Source organism: Bos indicus x Bos taurus, chromosome 14 (genome assembly GCF_003369695.1).
Source record: "Bos indicus x Bos taurus breed Angus x Brahman F1 hybrid chromosome 14, Bos_hybrid_MaternalHap_v2.0, whole genome shotgun sequence".
Classification (NCBI taxonomy): domain Eukaryota; kingdom Metazoa; phylum Chordata; class Mammalia; order Artiodactyla; family Bovidae; genus Bos; species Bos indicus x Bos taurus.
The window spans coordinates 81116522-81135960 of record NC_040089.1 but is presented as its reverse complement, the minus strand read 5'-3'; positions in this window follow the sequence as shown (position 1 = coordinate 81135960).

Sequence of the window (19439 nt, the reverse complement as noted above, 5' to 3'; positions counted from 1 at the left end):
TCCACCAAGAAGCCGCTGAAGGTGCTTGCTTCCGAGCAGGACTTTCCAAATGACCTCCAGATTCCGGCCACGTGGCCGTGACCTCCAGGCCTTTCAGGAGACCTGGGTAGGTTTCTCTCTGCGCAGGCCAAGCACAGGGTGAAGCTCGGTGAACGGGGAGCCAAAAGGAAGATGGGTTTAGCAAACCCAGACTCTCCTTGCCGCGGATGGTGAGGCTGGCTGAAGGCTGCGATGTTTATTAGCAGTGGAGACAAGGATCTGCTTTGCTGAAGAGTTTTACGACATACTAAGAGCTGTGCCTGTGGCTCACTTCTGAGAAAAGCAAATGCCAGGCGACAGGATATGAGTGAATAAAATGTGAAATTGGGTGGAGAGCACACCCCAGCTCTGGTGGGTGTCATCACTGAGAGGAACCATCGTGCTCTTTTCATGGCCCGGGTTTTGCTTCTTTTCCACTTCCCTTAGTAGGGTGTGTTCGTTAAGGTGCTTTAAAAATGCCAGAGTTTTCTCAGTAAAAACATGTAGAGGGAAATACAACTTCAACTTTTTTTTTTTTTAGCAATCTGGACTATGCAGATGGTGGGTGGGGGGAATACTTTTTAGGATGTTTTGGTTGCATGAGCAGAAAAATAGTAAAAATAGACAGATGTATTCAATTAAAAAATGTATTGATTTCCATACCTATAAAATCCAGTGTGAGAATGCACTTCAGGCTAGCTATGAGCCAGTGACTCAACAGCAGAATCAAGGTGTTAGTTTCTTTTTATTGTTCTGCTTTGCCTTCCAAGGGCTTAATGTCATTATAAAGTCCCCAAACGGTTTAAGATACGTACCGGCAGCAACTCAGGCCAGTGTTTTCTTGTTTACATCCCAGAGAGAAAGAGAAATCTTTGCGATCAAACTGAAGTCCTTTGCCTGATTATGGCCAACTTAGGTATGAAATTAATCACTGTTGCCACGTGAATTAGAAGGGACTGTTGATTCTAACAACAATCTCTTGTTGCTGGTGGCTTCAAATTGGTTTCATCAGGCAGCAGAATTCCATCTCCCTTCCTGTTGCTGTTCAGTCTCAAAGTTGTCTCTGACCCTTTGTGACCCCGTGGACACAGACAGTCAGGGAAGATAGTGAAGGACAGAGAAGCCAGGCTTCCGTGTCCATCGCTGTCTCCCGGAGCTTGCTCAAACTCATGCTCATCGAGTCGGTGATACCATCCAACCATCTCATCCTCTGTTGCCCTCTTCTCCTCCCGCCCTCAATCTTTCCCAGCATCAGAGTCTTTTTCAAAGGGTCGGCTCTACTCATCAGGTGGCCAAAGTATTGGAGCTTCAGCTTCAGCCTCCTGTCGTGATTAGTTCAGGATTGGACGTGCAGTTGGTACCCAAACAAGCTGGAGATGGATATCCTTGGCAACAGTGGTTGTTTCGTGATGGATGAGGACAGGTCCAGTGGGTGGTGGCCATGAAGCTACACCTTCCATTTCAGGAGGAGGCACGATCAAAATATAGCTATCCAGTCAGTGCTATTCAATTTTTTGGTCATTGAGACAAATGTTAATACCTGAGAAAATTGATTATGCTATTTTAAACAAATTGAATTCCATTTGCCTGCTGTTGCTGCCCCTATTTACCACAATAGATTCGATTTTTTTTCACTCATGTTCCACATAGCATAGAGACAGGTGATGTAAGCTGTTAGAGTCACTATTTACTGGTCAAAAAATTCAGGAGCAGCTCTAGATGTGGGGATGAGTCTTGTTTTTCCTCTTAACATTTTCCTGCTAAATTTCTCAGTAAAATTACACACGTACCAAAAATACCTACAAAAAATGCTTACACCGCATTCACTACGTAAATGCAAAGTTATGTAAAGTAAATATTAATACATTTCTTCATTCCAATTACTCCAGAGTAATGTTAACACTTCAAGGTCCTCTATCCTTTTTTCCCTATTTATGGACAAAGGGTACAGAGACGTGTCTAGAATTGTTTTGGCTGATCTTTTTTTTTAATAAAAAGTGAAATTATATCATGTACATTACTCTACAAATGTCCTTTCTCACTTAATAATGCATCATTGATATATTTCCACATCAATAGCTGTGGATATAACTTATTTTTCAGTAGACAACTATGAATGCACTTCAGAATTTTTCCAACTATTACATCATCCTGTTCTATTATTGATGGACATGGAAGACAATGCTAAATATTTCACTTTATTTAATCTGGCATGATAGTCTTTTTTTCACTAAACAATGGGGTATTGTACACTTAAAAAGGGGGAATCATATGGTGTGTGAATTATGTTTCAGTAAAGCTGTGATAAGATATGTATGTGTTTGTCTATGTTTTAAGTCAATGTGTCCATCCTCAGAACCTGATCCTGTGCTTAGAACATAGTATCAGCTAAAAAAAAATATGTTTATTCAATTAATTTCCCTTTGTGACATAAATCCACTGAAACCAATCCTTTTGTAGTTCTATGTCGTAAATTAAAATAATATGGTTTAATCGTAAAAACATCTGTGCCTTAATCGCTTTCCCTAAAGAGGTTAAATTTATGATTGAAAAGTAAGATTGACTACGAAATGATGCAAAACTAATGAACATAAAGTATGTATCTTAAAGGATCAAGCCAGGGAGAAAACCTCATGAAAAACCTTCTTTTATTACATCGAAGCCAAGCACAACCTAAGCTAAGAGTCAAAGAGAAGCTGATTTCATATCCCGTCTACCGCCCCAAACTTCCCGCTGTAACACAGATTTAGAACATTAACCAAAGTCGTGAGCGATTCATGAGGGAATTCATTCCAAGGCGTTTACAAAGCTTCGAATTCCTAACACCGTGTCTCTCAGTCAGGGTCTGACAGAAAACCCACTTAAGCAAGGTGCTGGCGGTGACGGTAACGAATGGCCGAGCGTGAGCATCAGGCTGGGAGCCAGCCCGGGACAAGCGCGGGAGCCGCGGCGCGCCCGTGTCTTGCTCCTGAGCCTCGCGGCTCAGGCCTGGCCGTCGGGCTGGACCCGGGTGCAGAGGCCGCGGGGCCGGGGTGCCCCCTGAAGGGAAGCGCTTCTGCAGAGGAGCCCGCCCGGCCTGCGAGGAGCGTCCCCAGGGTGCAGCCAGCGCGCCCGCGTTTCCACCCCGCCTCACTCCCCCGGGCCAGAACCGCCCGCGGAGAGAGGACCCAGTGATTCTGCGACACAGGTCAACCCTGCCGGTCCGAGCAGGGCGGAAAAAGAGAGTGGGGAGTACCCGGCACCTTCCTCCAACATACAGATCACCTCTCAGATCCAGGAGCTATGAATGAAAAATGGACATGGTGATTAAAAATAAATCAGGCACAAATTTATACACACGGACTAGAGTATTTGGAAGACGTTTTCCAGCATGAGTCCCCTTCCTTTTTATTAAAGCTTTTATTTTATACTGGAGTGCAACCGCTTAACAGTGTTGTGACAGTTTCAGGTGGACAGCAAAGGGACTCAGCCATGCCTGTGCTAAGTCACTTCAGTCGCGTCCAACTCTGTGCGACCCCACAGACGGCAGCCCACCAGGCTCCCCCGTCCCTGGGATTCTCCAGGCAAGAACACTGGACGTGTCCATTTTCCCCAGACTCCCCTCCCACTGAAGCTGGGCACTCCTTTCTTAATGCTTTAATTTTACCATCAACGTTTGCAATGAGGATGAATTAAAAAGATGATAAACTTTTCCATATAGGATCGTGTCTTTGCTCTGCAGTGATTAGTTCAGAGCTGATCTGCGTCAGGAATTTCCTTGTCATTGGCATCATTTATGTCCAGAGGGGCTAAAAAACTGATCATTCCAGAAAATAGCTCCTTCTGAGCTTGGTGGAACGAGTGATGTTATATAATTCATTTGTTTTCTCAGCAAAACATGTGTTGAGTACTCGCCCTGTGATAGAACTTGTACCAGACACTGGGAAAAATACAAAGAAGAATTAGACAAGCCCTCCTGGAGCGAGGCTGCCCTCATGGAGCGGGGCTGCCCTCATGGAGCGAGGCTGCCCTGATGGCTCAGCAACGAGGACCTGGCTGTCGATGCAGGAGACACGGGTTTGATCCCTGGGTCGGAAAATCCCCTAGAGAAGGAAATGACAACCCACTCCAGTGTTCTTGTTTGGGAAATCCCATGGACAGGAAGCCTGGTGGGCTACAGTCCGTGGGGTTTCAACAAGTTGGATCCTGACTAAACAACAGCTGTAGAAGCACAGCATCTCTGAAGAGAAAGGCAGGCAAGCAGGTGACTGATTCAGTGCGTGAACGGACTCTTGGAGTCATTAACGGGCGTTCAAGTGTTTATATGCTTACGTTTAAGATCTGCTTCCGCCTACTACCTTTGTGTTCTTAAGCAAGTTACTTAACTTGACATGTATAATAATAATGATTGTGGCAGATTCAGATCAGATCAGATGAGTCGCTCAGTCGTGTCCGACTCTTTGTGACCCCATGAATCGCAGCATGCCAGACCTCCCAGTCCATCACCAACTCCTGGAGTTCACTCAGACTCACGTCCATCGAGTCGGTGATGCCATCCAGCCATCTCATCCTCTGTCGTCCCCTTCTCCTTCTGCCCCCAATCCCTCCCAGCATCAGAGTCTTTTCCAATGAGTCAACTCTTCACATGAGGTGGCAAAAGTACTGGAGTTTCAGCAGATTATAGCTTATCAAAAATGGTCATAATGCTCATCCCACATGCAACATGACTTTGTCTTCCCCTCCCTCATTAGGGGTAGAATTAAGTTTTCTACCCCCTTGAATCTGAGCATGTCCTGGGATTGCATTAAGCAACAGAATATGGTGGGAGGTGGTAAAGAACCTGCTTGCCAATGCAGGAGACCTAAGAGGCACGGGGTCAATCCCTGGGTCGGGAAGATCCCCTGGAGGAGGGCACAGCAACCCACTCCAGTGCCTGCAGAATCGCATGGACAGAGGAGCCTGGCGGCCTACAGTCCATGGGGTCTCAAAGACTCGGACACGACTGAGCGACACACACACACACCCCGTGTACAAATCAGCAGGCTTTCCATTTTTGTTCCTTTTTTCTAATTTCAGTGAGCACCGTGCCTTTCCATTGTAGTCACACACATACAAGACTGTGCCCCTTACAGTCAGTTCTCAGGTACAGAGCTGCTGCATTCTGGGGTGTGGAGTCTGGTAAATGTGAGTGTTTTCACTCACTGAAGTTCTCAGGTAGAGAGCTGCTGCATTCTGGGGCACGGAGTCTGACAAATGTGAGCGTTTTCACTCACTGACACCGTGACAGGGGCGAATCAGTTCATAGCTGCGACCTCCAGTTTGCATGTGCAGGTTGGAAGATGATAAGTAAGAAATGATCCTCAATGGGCCAATCTGAAGTTATATTCAAGGGTAAACTTCTGTATCCTGCATAAATCTCAGGATTAATACAGCCCAATCCTAACTAAACGTGGCAGTCAAAGGACGCGTTCGGTTATAAAAATCATGGCTGAAATAAATCAATGTATGCCATTTATCTCTTAGGGGAATTTAGTCAATAATGCAGGGCAAAATATTTTTAAATGCCCTTTTTTCTTCCCTTCTATTCTCCCGTCTTATAGTTGCTCCAGAAGGAATTTTCTCTTTCTCTTTCTGCCGTTTTGCCAGATTTTGTTTTCTTTCATGTGTGTCTCTCTCAGCTCTTATCCGTACATTGGCTTAACTTCAGGTCAGTTCAGTTCAGTTGCTCAGTTGTATCCAACTCTTTGCGACCCCATGAACCGCAGCACGCCAGGCCTCCCTGTCTATCACCAACTCCCGGAGTCTACCCAAACCCATGTCCATCGAGTTGATGATGTCATCCAGCCATCTCATCCTCTGTCGTCCCCTTCTCCTCCCGCCCCCAGTCCCTCCCAGTATCAGGGTCTTTTCCAATGAGTCAGTTCTTCGCATCAGGTGGCCCAAGTACTTGAGTTTCAGCTTTAGCATCATTCCTTCCAAAGAAATCCCAGGGCTGATCTCCTTCAGAATGGACTGGCTGGATCTCCTTGCAGTCCAAGGGACTCTCAAGAGTCTTCTCCAACGCCACAGTTCAAAAGCATCAATTCTTCGGCGCTCAGCCTTCTTCACAGTCCAACTCTCACATCCATACATGACCACAGGAAAAACCATAGCCTTGACTAGATGGACCTTTGTTGGCAAAGTAATGTCTCTGCTTTTGAATATGCTATCTAGGTTGGTCATAACTTTCCTTCCAAGGAGTAAGCGTCTTTTAATTTCATGGCTGCAGTCACCATCTGCAGTGATTTTGGAGCCCAGAAAAATAAAGTCTGACACTTTCCACTGTTTCCCCATGTATTTCCATGAAGTGATGGGACCAGATGCCGTGATCTTAGTTTTCTGAATGTTGAGCTTTAAGCCAACTTTTTCACTCTCCACTTTCACTTTCATCAAGAAGCTTTTGAGTTCCTCTTCACTTTCTGCCATAAGGGTGGTGTCATCTGCATATCTGAGGTTCTTGATATTTCTCCCGGCAATCTTGATTCCAGCTTGTGTTTCTTCCAGTCCAGCGTTTCTCATGATGTACTCTGCATAGAAGTTAAATAAGCAGGGTGACAATATACAGCCTTGATGAACTCCTTTTCCTATTTGGAACCAGTCTGTTGTTCCATGTCCAGTCTTAACTGTTGCTTCCTGACCTGCATACAAATTTCTCAAGAGGCAGATCAGGTGGTCTGGTATTCCCATCTCTTTCAGAATTTTCCACAGTTTATTGTGATCCACACAGTCAAAGGCTTTGGCATAGTCAATAAAGCAGAAATAGATGCTTTTCTGGAACTCTCTTGCTTTTTCCATGATACCTCAGTTCAAAAGCATCAATTCTTCAGCGCTCAGCTTTCTTTATAGTCCGACTCTCACATCCATACATGACTACTGGAAAAACCATAGCTTTGACTGACTTCCCTGGTGGCTTTCAGATGCTAAAGGCATCTGTCTATAAAGCAGGAGACCAGGGTTCGATCCTGGGGTTGGGAAGATCCCCTGGAGAAGGAAATGGCAGCGCACCCGAGCATTCTTGCCTGGAAAATCCCATGGACAGAGGAGCCTGGTAGGCTACCATCCATGGGGTCGCAAAGGGTTGGATACAACTGAGCGACTTCATTTTCTTTCTTTTTTCTTTTGACTAGATGAACCTTTGTTGGCAAAGTAATGTCTCTGCTTTTTAATATGCTCTCTAGGTTGGTCATAACTTTTCTTCCAAGGAGCAAGAGTCTTTTAATTTCATGGCTGCAATCACCATCTGCAGTGATTTTGGAGCCCCTCAAAATAAAGTCTGTCACTGTTTCCATTGTTTTCCCATCTATTTGCTATGAAGTGATGGGACCATATACCATGATCACGAAGATGAGTAAAACCCCTAGGGAGGTTTCCATACTCAAAGACCAGCTGTAAGAATGGATCCAGTCTTATTTCACTTAGCATTATGTCCTCAAAATTCATTCATGTTGTTGCATATGGTAAGACTTCTTTTTATGGCTGAATAATATTCCATTTCATGTCCTGCTGAAGCCTAGCTTGAAGGATTTTGAGCATAACCTTGCTAGTATGTGAAATGAGCCCAATTGTACAGTAGTTTGAACATTCTTTGGGTGCCGAAGAATTGATGCTTTTGAACTGTGGTGTTGGAGAAGACTCTTGAGAGTCCCTTGGACTGCAGGAGATTCAACCAGTCAATCCTAAAGGAAATCAACTCTGAATATTCACTAAAAGGACTATTGCTGAAGCTCTGATACTTTGAGCACTTGTTGCAAAGAGCCAACTCATTGGAAAAGACCCTGATGCTGGGAAAGACTGAGGGCAGGAGAAGGGGGCAGCAGAGGATGAGACGGTTACAGAACATCACTGACTCAGAGGACAGGAGTTTGAGCAAGCTCTGGGAGATAGCAGAGGACAGAGGCACCTGGCTTACTGCAGGCCATGGGGTCGCAGAGTTGAACATGACTTAGCAACTGAGCAGCAACAAACGACTCCATTGTATACACACACATTGTGCTCCCCGTGCATCCCTCAGTGGACATTCAGTTTGCTTCCACTTCAGTGAGGTATTTTAAACAGTCAAACTCAAAGAAGCAGAAAGAAGAATGGTGGTTGCCAGGGGCTGGGAAAAATGGAGCGTTACTGTTTAATGGGTGTACAGTTTTAGTAATGCAAGATAAATAAGCTCTAGAGGTCCGTGTACGACATCGTGCTTGTATGTAACAATATTGCACCTGTACTAAAAATCTGTTGAGAAGGTTGTTCTCATATTATGTGCTTAACACAACTGAAAAAATAGAAACCAGGACATCCTGATCCTGGATTTAACAGCATCTTTAAGGGCAAATGAAAAGTTGAGGGAAGAGAGATTCTAGGGTTCTGGGAAGAGGCTGGGTTAGAGAACTGGTGGAGCTAGAAGATGGTTAAAATACGGAGAAAAGGAAAAGAAGCCGAGGACTGGAAGTGATGCGGAGCGCAGAGCAGGGTCGGAGCCAGTCGAGGGGCTCGGGCGGGAAGGAGGACGCCCTGCCTCGCTGCCCTGGACATGGAGGATTTAAGTTTAGGGCGCCCTCTTTGGGGGAGTATATATCCTCTCAAACTTTTTCTCCCTCTACCCTATACGTATTAAAAAGCAGAGACATTACTTTTCCTACAAAGGTCCGTCTAGTCAAGGCTATGGTTTTTCCAGTGGTCGTGTATGGATGTGAGAGTTGGACTGTGAAGAAAGCTGAGTGCTGAGGAATTGATGCTTTTGAACTGTGGTGTTGGAGAAGACTCTTGAGAGTGCCTTGGACTGCAAGGAGATCCAACCAGTCCGTTCTGAAGGAGATCAGTCTTGAGTGTTCATTGGAAGGACTGATGCTTAAGGTGAAATTCCAATACTTTGGTCATGTGATGAGAAGAGGTGACTCATTGGAAAAGACCCTGATGCTGGGAGGAATTGGGGGCAGGAGGAGAAGGGGATGACAGAAGATGAGATGGTTGGATGGCATCACCGACTCGATGGACGTGGGTTTGAGAAAACTCCGGGAGTTGGTGATGGACAGGGAGGCCTGACGTGCTGCGGTTCATGGGGTCGCAAAGAGTCAGATGTGACTGAGCGACTGAAGTGAACGGTGTTCCCAGTACATAGAAACACAATATTGTTGAATGCATACATGACAGAATGAATGAATCGGACTTTTACCAAACTTTCTACCGCCCGTTTTCTACTGGCTGCTACCTCCTCGTTGCCAATCCCTGTCTCTGTCGATAGACGGCTCCTTATTAAATGTCCACAGCAACTATTCCTGATCTCTCACTCACTCATACCCTGTGCCTCTTCCCACCACCATCATCCCTCTTTCAGTCAACCCAGTCTCTCTTTCCAGCTTGCTGGTGAGAACAAGCTTTGCACGTAACCATTTAAGGTTATGCCTCACAGTCCCCAGCTCCTCCTTGGAGTTTTCTGCTAACAGAAACCTTTTCCAAATCTCATTATTATGATTAAGTGCACACTTTTTCCTACCGAATGTCTAAAATATATTTCGAACCACATGGAACCATTTTTAAACCCAATGTTTTCTCAAGAAGCCCTGATTCCCCTTCATGTTACCAGTCTCCAGAGCTTGCTTTATGAGAAATCAAAGAAAAAGGAAAATTTATGTAGATATGTCAACCAGTTTTGTGCTAAAAATAGTTACTTCTAGAAGCCTATCGATTTTAAAACCAGGCGCTTCCACATCAAGAAATCTCACTTATTTTTTCTGAGCTCTAGATAACCTCCACTTTCCTAATAAACTGTAGCAGGACAGAAGTCAGACAGCGTCTGGACCGCCTGATGGCTCAGTGGCCAAGTATCCTCCTGCTAACACAGGGGACGTGGGTTCGCTCCCCTGGAGGAGGAAATGGCAACCACTCCAGTATTCTTGCCTGGGAAGTTCCGTGGACAGAGGAGCCTGGCAGACTGCGGTCCATGGGGTTGCAAAGGGACATGACTTAGCGACTGAACAACATCAGCAAGACGGCTTCCGCAGACACAGAGTATCCGCTCTGCAGAGCTCAGGTTAACTATGAGACTGGCTTTCTTTGGGTGAAAGATCGCTGATAGGCAATCGAGTTCCCTGGGCCCATGTCAGAATGGAGGAATTTTGAGCTGATTCAAGATAGAAAAATGCATTTAGCCAGTTTCCGTAGGAATTATTGTCAAAAGACTTTGAGGAGAATTATTTGAGCTTGGACCCTTTAATTATTATAGGAGAATTATTTGCGCTTGGACCCCAGACGTGAGACCAGTATCTCATGTCTGGTTCTCTAGGAGCAGGAACTGGTGTGCCCAATAAAGGTGGTTTACTGAAGGAGCACCTTTCAGGAAAATCCTATTAAAAAAAAAACAAGGGAAGAAGGAGCCAAGATCAACTATCAGGGTATTAATAAAATCTAGTCTTGGCATCACCCGGGCCCGCAGAACATCAGAGACTCCGTAGTAAAGCCAGGGTCAGTCTTTTGTATTCCTGTGTCAACCAGGAAGATGTGTGCCTTCCCGGACTAGAGGACTTTCCTTGCCTGAGTTGGGGGCAGGCAGCTGTGAGCAGTGGGGCAGGGCTACACGGAAAAGAGAAACCGATGTGTTTTGACCACCTTCTACCAGGCACCCCCCTAGGTGCTTCGCATATGTGGTCTTGTGTGATCTTCCTAAAGCTCTTCTATCCCCTTTCTACAAATAGTTTGGGGCTCACATTTATTCCAGGCTCTGCAGTGGATCTTGTTCTTGTCCAGTCGCCAAGGTGTGTCTGACTCTTCAAGACCCCACGGACTGCAGCACACCAGGTGCCCTGTCCATCAGCATCTCCCGGGGTTTACTCAAGTTCACGTCCACTGAGTCGGCGATACCACCCAGCATCTCGTCCTCTGTCGCCCTCTCCTCCTCTGCCCTCGATCCTCCCCAGCATCAGGGTCGTGGATGTAGTGGATGAGTGACCACAACCCAGATTCATGTTCTGTCATCTGTGCCTGGGTTCAAAGCCATTGTGTCAGAAGTAGAGTCAGTGTACTGAGAATATGTTCCTGACGTACCATGAAAGGCACAGCATTAATTGAAAACCTAAAATCTGTAAATAGCAAAACTTCTAGACTTTCTGAAATGTTGTTATATTATTTTTTGACATTTAAAATTATCTATCTTTAAAATGAGAGCTATCACATGGGTTTCAGAAACTAAGCCTTAATTCTGTATTTGTCTTTGGCAAGTTACCTAACTATTGGCAGTCTGGGTTTCTTGATCTGTAAAATAGGACTCCTGATAATATCACCCTGTTAGGGTCATTATGCAGCATTATTTATTATCTTATTTAGATAGTATACATGTAAAGAACTTTGTAAACTAAATATCATGCTCTGAATGATAGTTTTACTGATCACGAAATTTTGTGTTCATACAGCTTTGCAAATATTTTTTATATTTCATAGTGCTCATATTTATTCTGTCTAAATGCCCAAATTCTACTAAAATGATATATTGCAAGTCATTTAGGATGTGGATTTAAGTGATTTGACTTAAGTCACCCAGGAAGTATTGGCACTTAAGGATATGAACGTGGTTCTCTTTGACCTCAAAGCTTATGTGATTAATGTAATATTGCTTAGAAATGGAAATAACTTCTGTGTTTATCCAAAGTCTCACAAGGAAAATTAAAAATTAAAGTCAACTCTGCAAGGATAGGGCATTAATGGCTTTAATCTAAAACTGTGCATGTTCTCAGCTAAGGAAAGAAAATTGTGTACATGTGTGTATGCGTACATGTGTGCATTGAGTGTAGGAAAGAAAAGTGTATAAAAATAAGTTCTTCCCTGGAGCACATGACCAAGGAAAAAGGGACAAAGTGCAGTTCTCATTCTGGAGTCAGGTCTTCAGACAGCTGTAACTCAATGTTCAGGGAGCCGCCCCCCTGACAGGTAAGAAGGCCGTTGCTTGTTCACGCCAGGGCCGGTGCAGAGCTCGGCTGGGCTGTGCTTGTTCACGCCAGGGCTGGTGCTGAGCTGAGCTGGGCCGCATGGCTGGTGATGTGGAACCCCCTTGAAATGAGATTTGTTCCCTTCAACTGTTATTCTATTATTCTTAGGAATTTTTTTCTCTCCCAGAAAGCCACAGCCTTGAGTTTTGCTTCAGTAATACAGACCAACTTGGCAACGGAAGAAGGCAGACTGCTGCTACAGATTCAATAGGAAACGGTTATAAAAAAGGCTTCAGACCTTTGAGGGAACGGATCTTTCACTTTGGTCTGTTCTCCAAAGAGAAAGAAAATGCCATCTCCTTGGAATGGGGGACATGAGGTGTATTTTCCTTCTCTGGATTGTATTTAGAAACCGTGGGGCAGCCTTTCACTCGCCGACGCCCCGTGTTACCAGAGCAGGGTGCCCGGGGCCGACGTGGCAGGCTTATGCCCTGCCACTCCTCTTCTTTACAGTCTGCGACGTGACCCAGTTCCACTCTCTTTTCTCAAATGAGTGATAAAGTGAATGTGACCAGTAATGGGGCAGTTTGAAATCACGTGCAATGAGAAGACCTCAGCATCTCACCTGGGATAAGCCTATCCAAGGTGGAAACTTGGCCCTAATCATGAGGACACATTATTGTGCTCAATCGCTCAGTTGTGTCCAAGTCAACGATGCCATGGACCGTAGCCCGCCAGGCTCCTCTGTCCATGGGGTTCTCCAGGCAAGAATACTGGAGTGGGTTGCCATTTCTTTCTCCCAGGGCATCTTCCCAACCTAGGATCAAACCGGAGTCTCCTGTGTTTCTCTCATTGGCAGGCAGATTCTTTACTGCTGAGCCACCTGGGAAGCCCAACCACTGGATTCAGATCAGATCAGTCGCTCAGTCGTGTCCGACTCTTTGTGACCCCATGAACCGCAGCACGCCAGGCCTCCCTGTCCACCACCAATTCGAGGAGTTCACCCAGACTCACATCCATCGAGTCAGTGACGCCATCCAGCCATCTCATCCTCCATCGTCCCCTTCTCCTCCCGCCCCCAATCCCTCCCAGCATCAGAGTCTTTTCCAATGACTCAACTCTTTGCGTGAGGTGGCCAAAGTACTGGAGTTTCAGCTTTAGCATCAGTCCTTCCAAAGAAATCCCAGGGCTGATTTCCCCCAGAATGGACTGGTTGGATCTCCTTGCAGTCCAAGGGACTCTCAAGAGTCTTCTCCAACGCCACAGTTCAAAAGCATCAATTCTTCGGCGTTCAGCCTTCTTCACAGTCCAACTCTCACATCCATACATGACTACTGGAAAAACCATAGCCTTGACTAGATGGACCTTTGTTGGCAAAGTAATGTCTCTGCTTTTGAATATGCTATCTAGGTTGGTCATAACTTTCCTTCCAGGGAGTAAGCATCTTTTAATTTCTTGGCTGCAGTCACCATCTGCAGTGATTTTGGAGCCCCCAAAAATAAAGTCTGACACTGTTTCCAGTATTTCCCCATCTATTTCCATGAAGTGATGGGACCAGATGCCATGATCTTCATTTTCTGAATGTTGGGCTTTAAGCCAACTTTTTCACTCTCCACTTTCACTTTCATCAAGAGGCTTTTTAGTTCCTCTTCACTTTCTGCCATAAGGGTGGTGTCATCTGCATATCTGAGGTTATTGATATTTCTCCCGGCAATCTGGATTCCAGCTTGTGCTTCTTCCAGCCCAGCGTTTCTCATGATGTACTCTGAATATTAGGAGGCCTGAAAACCCTAACCTTTTGCTTGAACCAGTGAAGTCGCTCAGTCGTGTCCGACTCTTTGCGACCCCATGGACTGTAGCCTACTAGGCTCCTCAGTCCATGGGATTTTCTAGGCAAGAGTACTGGAGTGGGTTGCCATTTCCTTCTTCTGGGGATCTTCCTGACCTGGAGATCAAACCCAGGTCTCCCACATTTCAGGCAGACGCTTTACCATCTAAGCTACCAGGGAAGCCCTTTTGCTTAGGTTTGTCATATTCAGTAGATCTCCAGGTAGGGTTACCAACGTAATGTGGGTATCCCTTGACATGAATATGCTCATTTTTTTCAGAGGTGAAAAGTGAAAGTGTTAGTTGCTCAGTCTTGTCTGACTCTGTGGCGACCCCTACAGACCCCAGGACTGTAGCCTACCAGGCTCCTCAGTCCATGGGATTCTTGGGGCTTCCCTGGTGGCTCAGATGGTGAAGAATCTGCCCGCAACGCAGGAAACCTGAGTTTGATCCCTGGGTTAGGAGGATCTCCTGGAGAAGGGCATGCAACCCACTCCACTATTCTTGCCTGAGAATCCCATGGGCTGAGGAACTGGGCAGGCTGCAGTCCATGGGGTCCCAGAGAGTCGGACGCGACTAAGCGACTGGCACTTTCACCTGGGGCTTCCCTGGTGGCTTAGACAGTAAAAATCTGCCTGCAGTGCAGGAGACCCAGGTTCAATCCCTGGGCCAGGAAGATCCCCTGGGGAACGGCATGGCTACCCCACTGCAGTGTTCTTGCCTGGGGAATTTCCATGGACAGAGGCTACAGTCCATGGGGTCCCAAAGAGTCAGATGCGACTGAGCGACTAACGTTTTTTTCAGATGAGGTAACTTAATCCCAGATGGTTTGAAAAAGTTTCCCAAGAACACATTTTCCAGATTTCTGGCCCCGGTGACACGTAAGCCCAGGGTCCTTTGTCCGTCAGATTTGTCTCTTCCCCAGGCCCCCATTCCTGTCATGCCAATGACGCGTGCAAAGGGTCTCCAAGTCAGCTCTTTTCCATGACCTTTTTTCCCAGCTAGGTTTCCCGTCAGTGGCTTACTGGACGTGGCAGGCCCCCAGGGGACTCTTCTGTGGGGCTGAGGTGTGGGTGATGGCGGCTCCAGGGCGCGCGGGTTAGCTCTTTGGGTGCGCTGTTGGACAGGCTCTTAGGGTAACAGCAGTCTTGGGCCTCAGGAGCTTCCAAGCAAAGGAGGGACGAGGCACGAACTTCAGAACGAGCTGCTGCAGAGTGGGTGCCACAGGCCCCGATCGTTTATCAGGACTTTGATGGTTGTAAACTAATCTCAGACAGACACGGAGGCCGAGACTAGAGGTGCGGGGACAGCCGCTCTCACCTAGTTTCCTGGAGATACGGGGCATTTTCCAGTTCCGTGCTCAGAAGTTTGGGATCAGTCTGGAAGTTACGGTTACTTTCAAAGCTTTAAACAGACCTGAGCTTGTTCTTGGGTCTTTCCCTTGATCAAGTTAGTGTTATTTTATTTATGTCTGATATGTTTTATACATTTTTGCTTTAAACTCATTTTTCTACTCTATCTTTTTTAAAAGGCAACTTAACTGGGGTATCATGTACGTGCAATAAATGCACCATTAAAGTGCAGTTCGATGAGACTTTAGAAATGTACACACCCATGTAGCCATCACCTCGGTTAGGACACAGGGTATTTTCACTCGCCCAGCAAGTTCTCTTGTATGCTCTTGCAGTCATTCCCTCCCTACCAGGGGCACCCACCATAAAATTTCTATCACCATTACTTTCGCCTGTTCCCACAGTTGATAGGAATAGAATCATCATTATGAACTCTTAGGTCTATTTTCTTTTACTCATAATTTTTTTTGAGACCCATCCGTATTTTTGCATCTATCAGTAGTGAATTATTATTCTTTTCCTAACTTCAATATAATATTTTTAAAAATGAAGTATAGTTGATTTAGCATGTTATGTTAGTTTCTGCTGTACAGCAGAAAGTGATTCAGTTTTATCTACCTTCTTTTTATATCCTTTTCTACTGTGGTTTATCACAGGATACGGAAGCTAGTTCCTTGTGCTGGACAAGAGGGCCCGTTGCCTCTCCATCCTGTGGTTAGCAATCTGCGCCTGTTAGCCCCAGTCTCCTACTCGGCCCCTCCCCAGCCGTGCTCTCCTGCGGTAACCACAAGTCTGATCTCTGTGTCCGTATGACAGAACTTAATTCTAAGTTTATATAATTTATTAAATGTTGAAGTAATTTATACTAATTGGGAGTTGGTAAAAATATTACATCCAGGTTCTCCTTATGTTAACATCTAGGAAATACATGTATTTCTGCTAACCCGTATATACACACACCTCTGTTCATGTCTGTACTGATTGGTCTGTATGTGCACGTGCACGCCAACATAAGTAGATACGCAGATTCCAAGGTGCACGCGCATTGGGAGAAACTTGAGGTCACGTGATATCTCTGATTCCAACCCTGCGGCCTCACAGGACTCATTCTAACATCTCACCTTTGTTAACTTGCAACTTTTTTTCTCTGATGGTGAGAAACCTGTCTCTCGTCCTCGACAGGTTATTGACTAAACTGTTCAGTCTCAGTCTACATGTAAAGTTGTTTCGGAATGCTTATCCATATCCCTGTAAGGAACAAAAATTTCAACTGGAGTACAGAGTGCGGTTTCCACAATATACTGTATACATGCATCCAGAAGTGATTCCTCCCAGACCCACTTTTTGACAAAGATATTTAGACCAGTTTATTTCTTCCCCTCCCCTCCAGTTGGGTTATGTCGTTCATCTGTAATAAAGGTAAATTCACTTGCTGCAGCCTACATTTAATCTTCCTTCCTCCCCACTCTCCTGGCTGAGTGCTTCCATTTTGCATATGGTAAAAACGACTCTTTACTGGTCTAGTTTTTAAAAGTGTAGAGTCCTGTGTCCACCACCACAGTAACATCATCTCAGTGGTTATATCACACTAGTAGTTCATTGTTTTTTAGTAATATCCCATTGAAAAAATATTCCATAATTTATCTATTTAGAGAAATTTATTTACCCATTTAGAGATGGTTAGATGGCATCACCAACTCAAAGGCCATGAGTCTGAGCAAGCTCTGGGAGACAGTGAAGGACAGGGAATCCTGGCGTGCTGCAGTCCATGGGGTCACAGAGTCGAACAAACTTAGCGACCGAACAACAACAATTTCACCCTTTGCTTCTTGCTGGACACCTGGTTTGTCTCCCCCAGGCGTGGCCCTTATAGATACAGTTGCAGTAAACATTCTGATACAAGCCTTTTTGTGGACACAAGCTTTTGTTTATTTTGGTTAGATTCCTAGAAGTGGAGTTGCTAGAACATAAGGAAAGAGGATGTCTACTTAAAAAAAAAAAAATCTACTAAAATCTTTTCCAGAGTGCTTGTACAATTTTATACTAACTAGTGATGATGAATGAACATTCCAGTTCCTCCACATTATCATCATTTTGCTCTAGGTTTTAATCTCAGCCATTCTAAAATTAGAACGTATGTCACATGGCTTTAGTTTGCACATCCTGCTGCTAGCGCTGCCGAGCACACTTTGATGGCTGTTGGCCTGTACCCACCAGCACACCTACAAAGTCAGCTGTTGTGTTCATACATTGAGAAAAGACACACGGGTTGTGGATGTAGGACGTGGGCATCGCTGAGAGTCATGACTCTGCTTGCACATGTGGTGTGGACGTGCCAGACTGCTAACCCCGCACTTGTTAAAGGGCGTCTGGGTTGTTTCCCGCTCTATTATGTATAAAGCGTCTGTGAACATCTGGGTGCTGCTTTCTGTTTTATGCTCATGTTTTGTTTCTCTGGGGTAAATGACTAGGCGTGCCATTACTGTTTTTGACCCAGTGGATATCCAAGAGTGCGTTCAATTTTCATCGTATGTTAGGTCTTACGTTAGATAGTTTACTCTGCTGGGGCCTGATGTAACTGTTCTGAGCACATTTAAGGCAGGCTAGGCCAAGCTTTGATGTTCAGTAGGTGTTTTCAATCCATTTTGGCTCAACAGTATTTTCAGCTTACAATCGTTTACAGGGATGTAACCCCATCAGCTGGTGCTGGTGGTGAAGAATCCGCCTGTCAGTGGAGGAGATGCAGGTTTGATCCCCGTGTCGGGCAGCTCCCCGGAGGAGGGCACAGCAACGCACTCCAGTATTGCTGCCTGGGAACTCCCATGGGCAGAGGAGCCTGGTGGGCTTCAGTCCACGGGGTCGCAGAGTCAGACGTGACCAAAGTGCATGCACGTGCACACGGACCCCATCATGTGCCACAGAAGATCTGCATTTTCTCTTTTATCTACATACCAAGTTCTGTACTTAAACGACCTTTATTTCATTCCTAAAAGTTGTCTTGTTCTTTTCCCCAAATACGTCCGCTCATTATTTGTTTGTTTGTGTACCTTCTACCCTCGTTTCCCAGGTGGCTCTGGTGGTAAAGAACCTGCCTGCCATTGCAGGAGACATAAGAGACTCGGATTCCACCTATGGGTCGGGAAGGTCCCCTGGGGGAGGGCATGGCAACCCGCTCCAGTGTTCTTGCCTGGAGAATCCTGTGGACAGAGGAGCCTGGCGGGCTACAGTCCGTGGGGTCGCAGAGTCAGACATGACTGAAGAGACTAAGCATGCACATTTTACCCTAGCTTTATTTCAACAGTTCACATCTAGCTGTTTTGTATCTTGTGTCTGACGGTTCTGAGATCTGAGGTCCTAAGGTGTCTAAATTGTTGCTTCCTGTAACTTTCACTGGTGGTGACTTATCCTTTGTTTGGTGACCTTTGACTGTAAGCTCACAGATGGTTGACTTTAATCTGTGGGCACCCCAAGGTCTAAGTTAAGAATGCTGTCCTTCAGAGAAGATTCCTATTTGTTCAGCCACTCTACCCCTCTCTCGTGGTCGTTGGTAAATGCAGATTCTAAGGTCCACCTTCCCTGTCCTCCTGTTCCAAAGCTAGTCTTCTGATTCATTGAATACGTTGAATGCAATGTATGGAATACACTGAAGGTATATCCTTAAGAAAACCTCAGGATTTACTAGTTAGTCCCTCAACCATCATACCTCTTTAAATAGAGACCTTGGGGATTTCTTCTTCCACTTAGAAAGCACATTTTTATGCAAGATTGACTGTTTTGTTTCGAATAGGCCATCAATAGTAGAAACTTATGCAAGTTTAAAAGAAACTTGTTCTTTTAAATTTTTTTTGTATTTGCTCTTCCTAAATTGGCTTACTCAGGACTTCCCCGCCAGTCCAGTTGTTGAGACTCCAAGCTCCCAAAGCAGGGGGCATGGGTTTGACCCCTGGTCATCGAACTGAGATCCCACAAGCCACACAGCATGGCCAACCCCCCCCCCAAACCCTAAATTGGCTTTCTCCTCCCCTAAGTCCTGCTAAGCCCTCCCCGAGCCCTCCCTGGAGCCCAGCGAGTGGACCCAGTTGTTTCCGAGTGCTTGCACTGCGGCTTTATTTGCACACTTATTCTTCTGTGCTGTTACCTCTTTAAAACGCCCAAAGTTACTTTTTTCCACCTTAGGTTGTAAATAGACCAACTAGCTATGTACCAAGTCTTGGTTACTCCCCCCACCTATGCACACCTCAGCGCAGTGCCTGCTTCCTAATAAATGCTGGTGGAAAATGTTCTATCTGCGATATTTTCTGTCAAACTGGTTTGT